Here is a 13,114-nt window from a genome sequence, read left to right as displayed (position 1 = left end):
CAAAACATTTAAAATCCCATGGGATAGAGAGACAGCCAGACAGACAGACAGGGTCAGAGACACACAGACAGACAGACAGGGTCAGAGAGAGACAGACAGACAGACAGGTCAGAGAGAGACAGACAGACATACAGGTCAGAGAGAGACAGACAGACAGACAGACAGGTCAGAGAGAGACAGACAGACAGACAGGGTCAGAGAGAGAGAGACAGACAGACAGACAGAGACAGACAGACAGGGACAGAGAGAGAGACAGACAGACAGACAGGGTCAGAGAGAGACAGACAGACAGACAGGGTCAGAGAGAGACACACAGACAGACAGACAGACACACAGACAGACAGACAGGGTCAGAGAGAGACACACAGACAGACAGACAGACAGACACACAGACAGACAGGGTCAGAGAGAGACACACAGACAGACAGACAGACAGACAGACACACAGACAGACAGACACACAGACAGACAGACAGACAGACAGACAGACAGACACACAGACAGACAGACAGACAGACAGGGTCAGAGAGAGACACACAGACAGACAGACAGACAGACAGACAGACACACAGACAGACAGACAGACAGACAGACAGACAGACACACACACACACAGACAGACAGACAGACACACAGACAGACAGACAGACAGACAGACAGACAGACCCATCTGATTCTCAACAGGTTCCGGTAACAATATAATAATATATAGCATTTGGCTGATGCTTTTATCCAAAGCGACTTACATTGCAGTGAGTGCATACATACATGTTTCAGTATATATGGTCCCAGCAGCAAGCAAACACCCCAAGCAAACACCTTCTCAAATGTCTCCTTCCCCACATACATCCTTATCATCCCCACATCCCTTCTCACCAGAGCCTTAAACACATCCACCACCCTCTTTTCATAATGAGCCACATTCCTTCTCACCCTAACCGCATACCTCCTGTGACTCAATACATCATTCAACAAATTCACATTACACCCTTTCTTCTTTCCCACCACCCCAAACAACCACAACTCCTTCCAATTCATCTCCTCCACATACCCTCCTTCCCAGTTCCCATGTAGTATATTTCTGTAGTATGTATGATCTATGTATGAATATGTGGTATGTTTTAGACACACACACATGCCAGGGCATGCAGGGACACAGATGACCAGCAGGGACCTTTGGGGGGTGGGCAGGGACACACATGCACGCTGGCCCCTCCCCTCTGGAGGGGAAAGGGGAGAGAGGGACACAGAGAGCCCTCTTCCCACCCTGATGTCCATGGAGAACGCATGTAATGTATGAATCTGCCTGTAACTAATTAAATTATCTTAAACTAACTGTTCTTTGATTCATAATCAATAAGAATACACGACAGTAAATGGCGAGCCAGCCAGGAGATAAATTGTAACTTAATTTACAGTATTGTGCGGACTCTTCAATTCGATGAAAAAGGTAGATTTTCTGCAGAAATCTCTCTCTAGTCGATTGGTGTGTTTAAGATAGGCTGTAAATCTCAGATAAGTTATAGTCAAAAGAATCTGTGTAACGGTAATCTTGTTGGAATAGAAACACACTTTTCATAATCTTTAAGCTGGGTGGTGAGAGCCGGACTTGGAAGCCCGTTTTTTGTAAAATATAGTGTTTAATGGTAAGGTTTGTTTGTACGGTATTGGAATATCGTGTGTGTGTCTCTGTAAAATTCGGTGAGGTTGTGTTTATGTGTTGGAGGACTGGGTAGTCTGTTTTATATTGTAGCAGTGAAAAAACATATGAGCAGAACGGTAGACGCCATTACTCTTTGTCTGTGTGAGAGGACGCCGTTGTGTGGGCGGCCATTTGCAGTGTGTCAGAGAGTCTATTCTTAGACGCCATTTTTATGAGGGAAACGTGCAGTGTACTTTCAGCGGAGTTTAGACGCCATTTGCATTTAGACGCCATTTGCAGTGTGTCAGAGAGTCTAAAGGACACACACAGAGGCCATCTTTGTGAGGGAAGCGTGAACGTAGAATATTTGAATGAGATAAATAGTGGTTTAACTGGATTGAAAGATATTGCTGTGTCGTGAAAAGTAATCGTTTATGAAAACAAGATTGTGTTAAAGAGATTGTTTTAAGCAGGCCCCAATACGGCCGTGGGCTTTCAAGAACAATAAAGCCCTTCCCTCTTTCTGCTTTGCAAAAAGCGCAGACACACGGTGGAACATTCCTTTAGAGGGGAGCCTGAGTTTGATGGATTTTCAGTGCTCATCTCTTAAAGATAGCGATAAAACCATACACATAGACTAGTATTGATAGAGAAAAGATAGAGATATAGTGAATTGATCTCGGGGTGTTTTAAATAGTTTAGAGTTACGGTTAAAACATTCATAGCCTTGGCTAAGAGTTGGCGCATGCGCAATCGATGCGCGTTAGCCGGAGCACAGCTCCATCTGCTGGTCGAAATACGACAATACATTTTAAAACACTAAATCCTCAGGGAGATACAGCTGAGGTCGATGAAACAGTCCGATACATTAATAAATAGATGGTTATAAAAGATTGTAATGAATAATTAATCATTTTATTCCTTCCAAATGACAAGTCGATTTCTTTAAGTGTGTAATTAATAATTAATCATTCATTCTTTTCCAAATAACAAGTCGATTTCTCTACAGGTTATAATTAATATTTGTAATTTACATCTTTTATTTTAGTTAGGTCATTTCCACAGTGTTTGATTAAGGAATAGCAGAATAGTACATATTTGATAGTTGAGCAGTAAAAGGGTTTTTGTGGATCGGTGAATACTTAGGTGTTGATCAGCCTTTGTGATTTAATAATTGTGTTGACCAGAACTGTAATTAGTATTGAATGAGTAATTAAGTGACACATTCATAAACAATTAGGAAACACATCTAAGTATAAAGTACTTACACAGAGATTAGATTTAAGTTAATACTGCACTGACATACACAAGAGGCAAGTCTGTTATTCTGGAGTTGCAGGGTTTTTGTGGGGATGGTCAATACAGTTATATTGGACTAGCATTTGTTTAGCAAACAAGACAACATAAGGTGGGTTGTAAGAAGCGTACCCCTTATCTAATATAGAATATTGTCAGCATATTGAACAAGTAGAATGGGGTCGAATTCCACGAAGCTGTTAAAAGATATTAGTGAACATCGTGGAATGTTGGCTACGTTATCCCCTATGGCTATAGTGGAAAAAATGAATCCTCTTGTTAGGGAAATTAGCAAAATGTCTACGAAATGGAATAGCCGTTGGGCATACATTGAACAGCCGTGGCCGAAAGAGGGCAGCATTAATTTACAATTAATTGCAACATTGGAGATACTTATCAATGGGCACAAAGCACATCAAAGAGGAAAGATTAGATCAGAGAAACGCAAGTTAGAGTTAGCTATTTTAGATCTATTTAAGGTAGAGGGACAGAAAATAGCTCAGTGTCCTGCCCCCAGTCCCCCTCCATATGCTAAGGCACTGGAGGATCATTCCCAGAAGAAGAAGAAGGAGCCAAGGGGAAAAGGGGACGACAGGAGTGACGAGGAAGATGACAGCGAAGATGGCAGTGCAGACTCAAGTGATGACGACAATGCAGATGGAGGCTACAACACGCAGGTCAGGAAGATGATAGCCACAGCCGAAAGGAAAGGTGGGAGAAGACGCCCGGAGAAAGAGGGAGATTGTCACCGAATGTCATCAAATACATTAAAGAACTGTCCAGTGCTGATTCGGGGTAACAAGATGGAATATCATCCGTGGCATCATACAGATTTGTCTGAAGTGATCGAGAAACTCCCAGTTCTTCAAGAGGGAGGACATTCGTGGACGCGACAGGTCGACGTGATACTGACAGGAACGCAGGTCGCGATGGGAGACCTGAAAAGACTCTTAGCTTTTGTTGCAGGATTGGATACAATGCAGGAAATATTGATGAAGGCAGGACTTCATAGATATATCAATACATCAGTTTATGATCCAGAGCTTTTCGCAGCAAACAGAGGCAAACTGTGGAAAGCAATCAGGGAGATCTACCCTACTCACATTCACCCAGACAATATCATTGTGAAGCCACTGGGGGGGGATGAGAATCCTAGGGGTTATATTGCCCGTATGCACTCTCAATGGAGAAGTGTGACAGGGAAAGACGCTGAAGATAACCCCTTAGAAAAATCCATAATCAGGGAAAAAATACAAGAAGGGCTTCCTACCCCAGTTAAGGATAAGCTAGCAGAAGTGGTGGGGCTACGACACATGAACAAAGCTGTTTATATAGACCACGTATCTCATCAAGTTGAGTTATATCGAAAGAACATTCAGATACAGAAGGCACGAGACGAAGAATCCCTCAGAATATTGACTCATTTGCAATTGACTGAAAGCGAGAGGAACATAGAGGGAGTGCAGGCTTTAGCCCCACAGCAACAGCCACCTGGAGTGCAGACTGCTACGTACCAGTCCTACTCACAGGGGCCACAAGGGGGGTATCCTGCTACTTACCAGTCCTACCCACAGGGGCCACAAGGGGGGTATCCATACCCACAAGGGCCACCAGGGGTGCAAGCGGTTCCATGCCAGATGTACACACAGCCTGGCCAAGGACCACCACCAGGGGGATGGACAGCAGCAGGGAAGGAGATGCTAGAACCATGCCAATGTGACCAGAATGGACATCTAGCCTGTGCCTGCTGCAACAGGCCCCAGGGGGGCGCAGGGGGGAGCCAAGGAGGAGGATATTGGCCCCCTACTACACCTGCTCCAGGAGTGATGAACCCTTACGGAGGCCCAGCAGCTGGCCTATAGGGGTGCCCGGAAGATCCGAGTGGGAGGTGCCAGCTGGTGGTGACACAGAAGCCTGAAGGCGCCACGCACCTCCCTATGTCTAGAGAATATGTGAAGACAATCGGATTTGAGGGAATTAAACAGCTGATTCCTACAACTGAGCTTGTAGACTTAGAGTACAAGGGACAGAGAGCAACTCTGTCAACACTTGTGTCAGAACACACGCCAACAGGGCTGCTAGGGAGAGATGCTCTATGCCAATTGAACTGTACAGTAAAATGCACACCTGACGGATGTCAGGTGACGATGCCATCCGGTGCTCAGGTTCCATCGACAGCCAGAGTGATTAAGCATAGAACAGACCTACAAGCTTTGCCTTTAAAGGGAGCTGATATAGAATATTGGGTTGATGGGTCTTGTTACGGGGTAGGAGAAACTTTGTGCGCTGGGTATTCCTTAGTTAAAGCACAAAATTCAAAGTTTATTGTAGAACAGGCTGAGGCAGTTCCTCAGCCTTGCTCGGCTCAGTTGGCTGAATTGATTGCCCTCACAGAAGCATGCAACTTGGGAACCGGACGGAGAGTGACAGTGTACACCGACTCTGCCTATGCACATAATGTTTGTCATTTTAATGGAGCTGTATGGAGGGGGCGGGGTTTTAAGAGAACTGATGGTACGCCTATACAGCATCACGCACAGATCATGAAGCTGTTACAAGCCATGATGAAGCCAAAGGAATTAGCTATAGTGAAGTGTGCCACACACAGGTCTGACTCATCACATGTCACACAAGGTAACAGGGCTGCAGAAGATGCAGCCAAAGCCATTACAGGAGCAGACAAGGCAGGTAAAGGTCTTCTGGTCACACATGAAAAGCAATTACAGGGCATGGTCACACTTGAGGATTTATTGATGTTACAGAGTAGAGTAACTACGTTAGACAAGAGCGTTTGGCTAGCAAGGGGGGCAAGTCAGGATGACACAGGTCTATGGAGGAATCATGAGGGGTTGGTTGTAGCACCCTCAGATTTATTAGGCATGTTAATACAGGAAGCTCATGGATTAGCACATGTGGCTAGGGGGGAGGTAAGACGCAAGATTACCAAGAAATATGGGTTTTGGAGTCCATATTTGATGGAACAGATTGACCATGCTTTAGGTCAATGTGGGGTCTGTTGGAGAAACAACATCAGAGTGGGTACACCAGTGGTGTTTGGGCATATCCCTACCCCAATAGGGCCACGGGTGGTGGACAGGGGGGTGGATGTACAGAGTAGGCAGGATGTTGTGCCAACAGGTGCCGAGGTCCCCAGAGAACCTGAGAAGGAGGAGCTACGAGGAGATGCTGTGGTGTTGCCAGAGCCAGTGGCAATGCCAGTGTTACAGCCAGTGACATTACCGGCAGTGCCTGAAACCGAGGGGACAGCGGAAAGCTGTCCAGATGCCAATGAACCAGAAACCAACGAAGCAGAGAGTGCTGACAGTCTGGAGGTCCAGCCTGGGAGTGTCCAAAGCCTGGACACCTGTGCTACTGGGGATGCTGGCGAGTGCCTGCACCATGCTTCAGATGATGCTGAGGGCGACTCCCCAGACCTTGATCAGCGTGGGAGGGGACCAGGCGGCTGCCTTAACCTCAATGACACTGACGGACGACGACCAGTTAGGAAAAGATTAAAGACTATGAATAGGGTAGTGAAGCAGCAGATCAAAGGGAACGACGGGAATGGACAGCAGATGATAGCATGGCTGGAAACGGTCTTAGGGGCATGGGAAACTTATTTTGCCAAGATAGGAGCACCTATTATAGCAGACATGATTTTTGACTTTCTTAGAAGGCAGGGCCTCATTGACTGTTTTTGGAAAATCAGTCACTCAGTCCACGTTAATGAACTTTTCAGAAGACTAGTCCTCACCTGAGGTGAAGATCTATGCATTAATGCATTCCCTTTGTCCTATGCTTACTGTTGGAGAATTATGTGTTATGATAACTGAATGTCATTATTTGTGTATTGTTTGTTTGTTTCTATATCGTGTGATTGAGGTCAGTTGAGAAGTGATGTGGTGGTTATACAAAGCTAGGAGAGAGGTTCTGTTCCTAGCGCAACGAAAATGGAAAGCTCCTGACTATGGAAGTGTTATCAATCTGAGACAGCGGTAAAGGCTGTTCTCCAACTGGGTACAAGTGCTAGTAACCTCTGACCCCGACGCTTCAAGGACAAAGAAAACATCGGTCGTTGGAAGTTTCTGTATTGATTTGTGCATGATAAACTGTGTTTAGTTTAATTGTGATTGTTATTTTCAAAATTCTTTTTATTATTGGTTGTTTTCTATTTTTTGTTTATGATATCTTTGGTTCCTAATACTGGTCCTGGGTTGGTCTGTGTTATTGTGCTTCTTGTGTTGTGTGTTGGTGTAGTTTTTCTGTCTGTTGTTGTTTATTTTTTAATTTTTAATTTTATTTAAAAAAAAAAAAAAAAATTTGGGATGTTTTGTGGGGTTTTGTGTTTTTGTTTTTGTTTTATGGTAGTTTAGTTTCGGGACACCCTCTGGGTGGTCCGAGGGGGGATGTGTAGTATATTTCTGTAGTATGTATGATCTATGTATGAATATGTGGTATGTTTTAGACACACACACATGCCAGGGCATGCAGGGACACAGATGACCAGCAGGGACCTTTGGGGGGTGGGCAGGGACACACATGCACGCTGGCCCCTCCCCTCTGGAGGGGAAAGGGGAGAGAGGGACACAGAGAGCCCTCTTCCCACCCTGATGTCCATGGAGAACGCATGTAATGTATGAATCTGCCTGTAACTAATTAAATTATCTTAAACTAACTGTTCTTTGATTCATAATCAATAAGAATACACGACACCCACTAATCAGCTCTTTCATCTTCTCCATATATAACCCCAGTCTCTCACACTCCACATATTGGTGCATAAATGTCTCCACTGCTTCCCCACATACATCACACATCCTATCAACATTTGCATCAAACTTACTTAAGATTACATTGTTAAATATCCTGTTGTGCCTCAGTAAAAAAATCCATCTCCTCACATTCTATGGGGTTCCACTTCACCTTCACGTTCTCCCACACCCTTCCCACCCTTATCTCTGGAAATACTCTCCCCCATACGTTCTCTGAAGCCGGCCTCATCACCTTTGTGGTATATTACCTTGTTGGTTATGGATCAAAGAATCAATTCTGAGTTTAAGACGATTTATTTAAAGTACAAAAGTATACAGTTACCAAAGCTGGATTCTGGTCTGGTCTGGTAGAGAGAGAGAGAGAGAGAGAGAGAGAGAGAGAGAGAGAGAGCGAGAGAGAGAGAGAGAGAGAGAGAGAGAGAAAGAGAGAGAGAGAGAGAGAGAGAGAGAGAGAGAGAGAGAGAGAGAGAGAGAGAGAGAGAGAGAGAGAGAGAGAGAGAGAGAGAGAGAGAGAGACAGAGAGAGCTGCGTGTTCCAGAGGTGGGAGAGAAGAGAGCCCCTCAGAGCCCACACCCTTACTTATAAACAAAGTCAAAATGCAGTCACAACCAATGGTCCTATCAGGTCAAGGGGGAGAGGCCAGGAGCTTTGGCAAAATGGTCATAAATACCTTGCCCTAACCCCACAGTCAGGAGACATTCCTTCATAGCAAACATATAGGCCCATTATTAAGTACAAATATACTACATATTCCCATTCCTCAGTGTCCTGTATATCATTTTAATTTTGACATCCCCCTCACCTATAAAGAACTCCACCTCTCTTTTCTCCCCTTCATTCCTCTACTTCCCTATCCACCATTGTCCTCCACTCCACTGTCATCCCCTCTTTAATCCTTTTTAATATATCCCTCACTGCCCCCTCCCATATCTCACCTCCCATCTCCCTCATCGCATCCACCACCACCATTGCAGGCATAAATCCCAGTACAAATTCATACACCATATCCCAACTCAGCCCTCATCATTACCCTGTCATACAATTCCTTCCCATCATACCTTATCCTTGGGTTTAAAAACACTGGTTGCTCCCACACCTGTCTCACATTTTCACATACATAAGACACGCATGGTAGAAACTCTCCCCACGCCTCCACAACTTCCTTGTAGAAAGGTGCTACTCCCTCCAACATCTCCTTCTGCATCTTCATACACCCCACTCTCCCTACACCTTCCACACTTACTCATGGCCTCTGCCAGGAATATTTCCCATGCATACTCTCCACCCCCATACACATACTTCACCATCCTTTTCACTCTCATAGTCTTCTTTTCCATCTCCAGATTCATGAACCCCAAACCTCCATGCTGACATTCTCTAATACCTCCTGTGCAATCCTGACCCTTTTCGCCTCCCATACAAACTCATTCACCATCCTCTCAACCTCTCTAACCACTCTCTCCGGCACATCCAACACACCCATCACAAATTTGGACATCAAGAGTGCATTGACTACCACCACCTTCCCTCTAAGCTTCAGCCTTCTCATCCTCCATAACCCTAACGTCTTTCTAACCTTCCCCAATATCTCTTCCCACTACATGTCCCTGCCTTCTCTTGACTCTATAACTAGATGTATCCCTAACACTCTAAAGTAATCCTTCCTTGCCCTCAACCCTAACTCATCTCCCTCTTCCCTCTGCACACCTATATATTATCTAAATTTTCTCTACATTCACCTTTGCCCCAGATGCCCTACCAACTGAGCCACAGAGGACCACAGTAACAGCACTGGCAAAAACGCTATTCAAATGAAGGTCACTATTCAAATGAACATCACTATTCAAATGAACATCACTATTCAAATGAAGGTCACTATTCAAATGAACATCACTATTCAAATGATCATCACTATTCAAATGATCATCACCATTTAAATGAACATCCCTATTCAAATGATCATCACTTTTCAAATAAACATCAACGATTCGATTGAGTCGTTACAGCGAGCTAGCCAACTAAAGCGCTTGGTTCATAAAAAAAGATTCCTCCCTCTCTCTAAACTGGGCTTCTAGTCCCGTTTGCCCTGATAAGGACCAGGGGGGGTCGGGGAGGCCAAAAGCCTGAGTTTTAATCCCTGAATAGGCCCCAGAGTACACACCGCTGAAGCCCGGGAGCGACTGTGGGAAACCAATTGGATTTGGCACGCACACCGTAGGCGCCGCTGTGGAGAGCCGGCGAACGGGGGGCGAAACAGGCGTTTTACCCTGCTGTTCTCCCTGTGGCCACAGGGGGGGACCCTGCTTCAAAATCTCTCCACAGGATTGCTCCCGTGACCTAGCCACACAGACGCACTCCAGACGCGGCAACCGATGGTACTGCTGGTCAGTCCAGGTGATCCGTTCACGGTTCTGAACGCCCCCGTCGTCTCTCTGTAACACAAGCACACACAACACAAATTAGCTGAGCCGAGCACGCGGGCACTCACACACGCACACACACACACACACACACACACACACACACACACACACACACACACACACACACACACACACACACACGCACGCACACACACTGTGCAACTGCTTGCTTACATATTAGTCAACGGCATTTCATAATGCCTTGATCATAATGATCATAATGACATCATGCTTGATCATAATGATCATAATGTCATGCTTGATCATAATGATCATAATGACGTCATGCTTGCACGGTTTGTTGACGTGTTAGAGTTGAGCCAGCGGTCATCGGGCCAGGGGGCGCAGGCCTGGCCTAGTGTTGTCTGTCTGTCAGTGACACAATAGCAGCTTTGTTTCTACGCTCCTAAGTGTGTACTGTCGCCTTAGTGCATTGCACGTTATAAATGTGCTTTTTCTTTATTTAAAGCATTTCAGTCATGAGTGAAAACCACGCTACATACGATAGACATACAGTCATGTTGTAATATGTCGTCATGGGTGTGTGTGTGTACGTGTGTGTACGTGCAGGAAGGAGTCTGCACACATGTGTTGATGAAGGACCGTCAAGGTTACAGCCTACAGCCCCGCGGTGGCGTAGCGGTCTAAGCACTAGCCACTAGTGCAAGCTGCCCACCGGGGACTGGGATCGAATCCCGGTCTCGCCAGACCCGGATATGGCCGAGGCACACAGGGAGCGGCATATTGAGCGGCCGCTCCAGAGGGCGGTATAGGACTATTTCCGGACAAGGATCCGTCGCGCAACAGCGCCCCCGGGGTGCCGGAATAACGGTGCTGGGCTCGAGGAGCCAGTCAGCTAGTCTGCCTGGCGGTCTCCTCTGGGGCTGCCGGCCATGGGGTCGTGCGGCGGATCCTACGCAATAGGCAGGGGATAATTGGATGCTAGGTTGGGTTCAATTGGATACCAAATTGGGTGAAAAAGGGATAAAATCTGAAAAACAAATAAAAAAAATAAAAAAAAGTTACAGCCTACAGAACGGATGTGACACTCCTAGTTCACTTGAATGAACTCATCCAGGATGGACTTGTAGATCGTGTCACTTCGGTTATGAAAGTTAAGGGTTTAGGGTTGGGGTATAGGCCGGCTGTACTGTCCATAACACTGACCTCTGACCTCACCAGGGATGAACGCAGCTGTGCGCGCTGTGACGCGGATGGGCATCTATGTCGGAGCCAAGATGTATCTCATTTACGAGGTACTTTCCTCTCACCGTTTCTGCTCTTCCATGTGTTGAAACTTATTATTATTATTCTACTGTATATCCTTACTGTGGTATAGTAGCCATCAGCCAGTAATATGATATGTTATATTACTGTACTGAATATACCTCCACCCCCTTCCTGTCCAGTGACACTCTCCATAGACATTGCACTTTACACTCTACACTTTACTCCCTTTGTATAATATAATGTATAGTGAAGTGAAACTTTATTTATATAGCGCCTTTCGTACACGGATGCAACCCAAAGCGCTTATATTATAATGCATATGCTATAATAATTCTGTATGTCCTATTTTTTATTATATATACAGTTTCATTATTGTTACTGTTTATGTTGCATCTATTATCCTTGTATAGATGTTGTTGTTGATGATGATTGATGCTGTAGAGCTGCTCTGTCTCAGGTGCTGTGTTACAGTGTGTACGTGTATTCAGTGTGTACGTGTATACAGTGCAAGTAAGTAAGTAATGTTTATTTATATAGCACATTTTACAATGACAAAAACAGCCACCCAAAGGGCTTAACAGAAAACACTAGTAAAAGAGAAACAACAGATAAAAATACACTAAAAACAAGGTGCAATACAAAATAAAGAGTACAAAAAGTGCAGTGTCGGGAGGCAGGCTCACTTCAGCTCAAAGGCCAGGGAGAAAAGGGGTGTTTTAGTTAATCTTTTAAAAACCTCGACGCTCTGGGCGGATCTGACGTGGAGGGGGAGGCTATTCCAGAGCCTAGGGGCTGCTTTAGAGAAGGCTCTATCCCCTCTCGTTTTGAGTCTGGTCCTAGGGACCTCCAGCAGCAGTCGGTCTGAATACTCGTACACACTGAATACTCGTACACACTGAATACTCGTACACACTGAATACACGTACACACTGAATAGGGTGTGGCAGGGTTAGGGGAGATGGTTAGGGGTAGGGGAGGTTGTATGCGTGGGAGAACAGGTAGGTTTTGAGGTGGGATTTAAAAGTGGAGAGTGAGGGTGAGTCTCTTGAGCGGTTGAGGGAGAGAGTTCCAGAGGCGGGGTGCCGCTCGTGAAAAGGCACGGTCTCCGAAGCCTTTGAGTTTGGCGGGTGGGACAGTGAGGGGAACTGTAGCAGTGGTGTTCCATGAGCAGCTTGGGTTGAAGGTCCAGAGGTGTTGTGTTTCCTCAGGGCTACCAGGGGCTGGTGGACGGCGGAGACAACATCAAGCAGGCCAACTGGCACAGTGTGACCAACATCATCCAGCAGGTAAACACGCCACTGAGAGAACATTCCTGCCCAAACAAACCCAGCGCGTCCCATTAATTACCTAGACTGTTGCTGTGGGAAATACTGGTAAATGGTAAATGGACTGACTTATATAGCGCCTTTATCCTCATTCACCCATTCACACACACATTCACACACCAATGGCGGCAAGCTACCATGCAAGGCGCCGGCCCGCTCACTGGGAGCAATTTGCGGTTCAGTATCTTGCCCAAGGACACTTCGACTTGTGGCCAGCCGGGGCTCGAACCCCAACCATGCGGTCGTTAGACGGCGGTTCTACCTCCTGCGCCACAGCCGCCCCCGAAACCGAAGCAGTGTTTGTGACATACTTGGTCCGCAAGTCAGCGTCCGATTTAATGTTCAGACTTTTCTTTCGAAAAAATGTAAACACATTTCAGCATTGTTGTAATAATCAATGACACGCCCTCTAATCGACTAACACAG

This window comes from Nansenia antarctica (genome assembly GCF_963989245.1).
Source record: "Nansenia antarctica genome assembly, chromosome: 2".
Classification (NCBI taxonomy): domain Eukaryota; kingdom Metazoa; phylum Chordata; class Actinopteri; order Argentiniformes; family Microstomatidae; genus Nansenia; species Nansenia antarctica.
The sequence above is the reverse complement of the archived record's forward strand: the minus strand, read 5'-3'. Positions refer to the sequence as shown.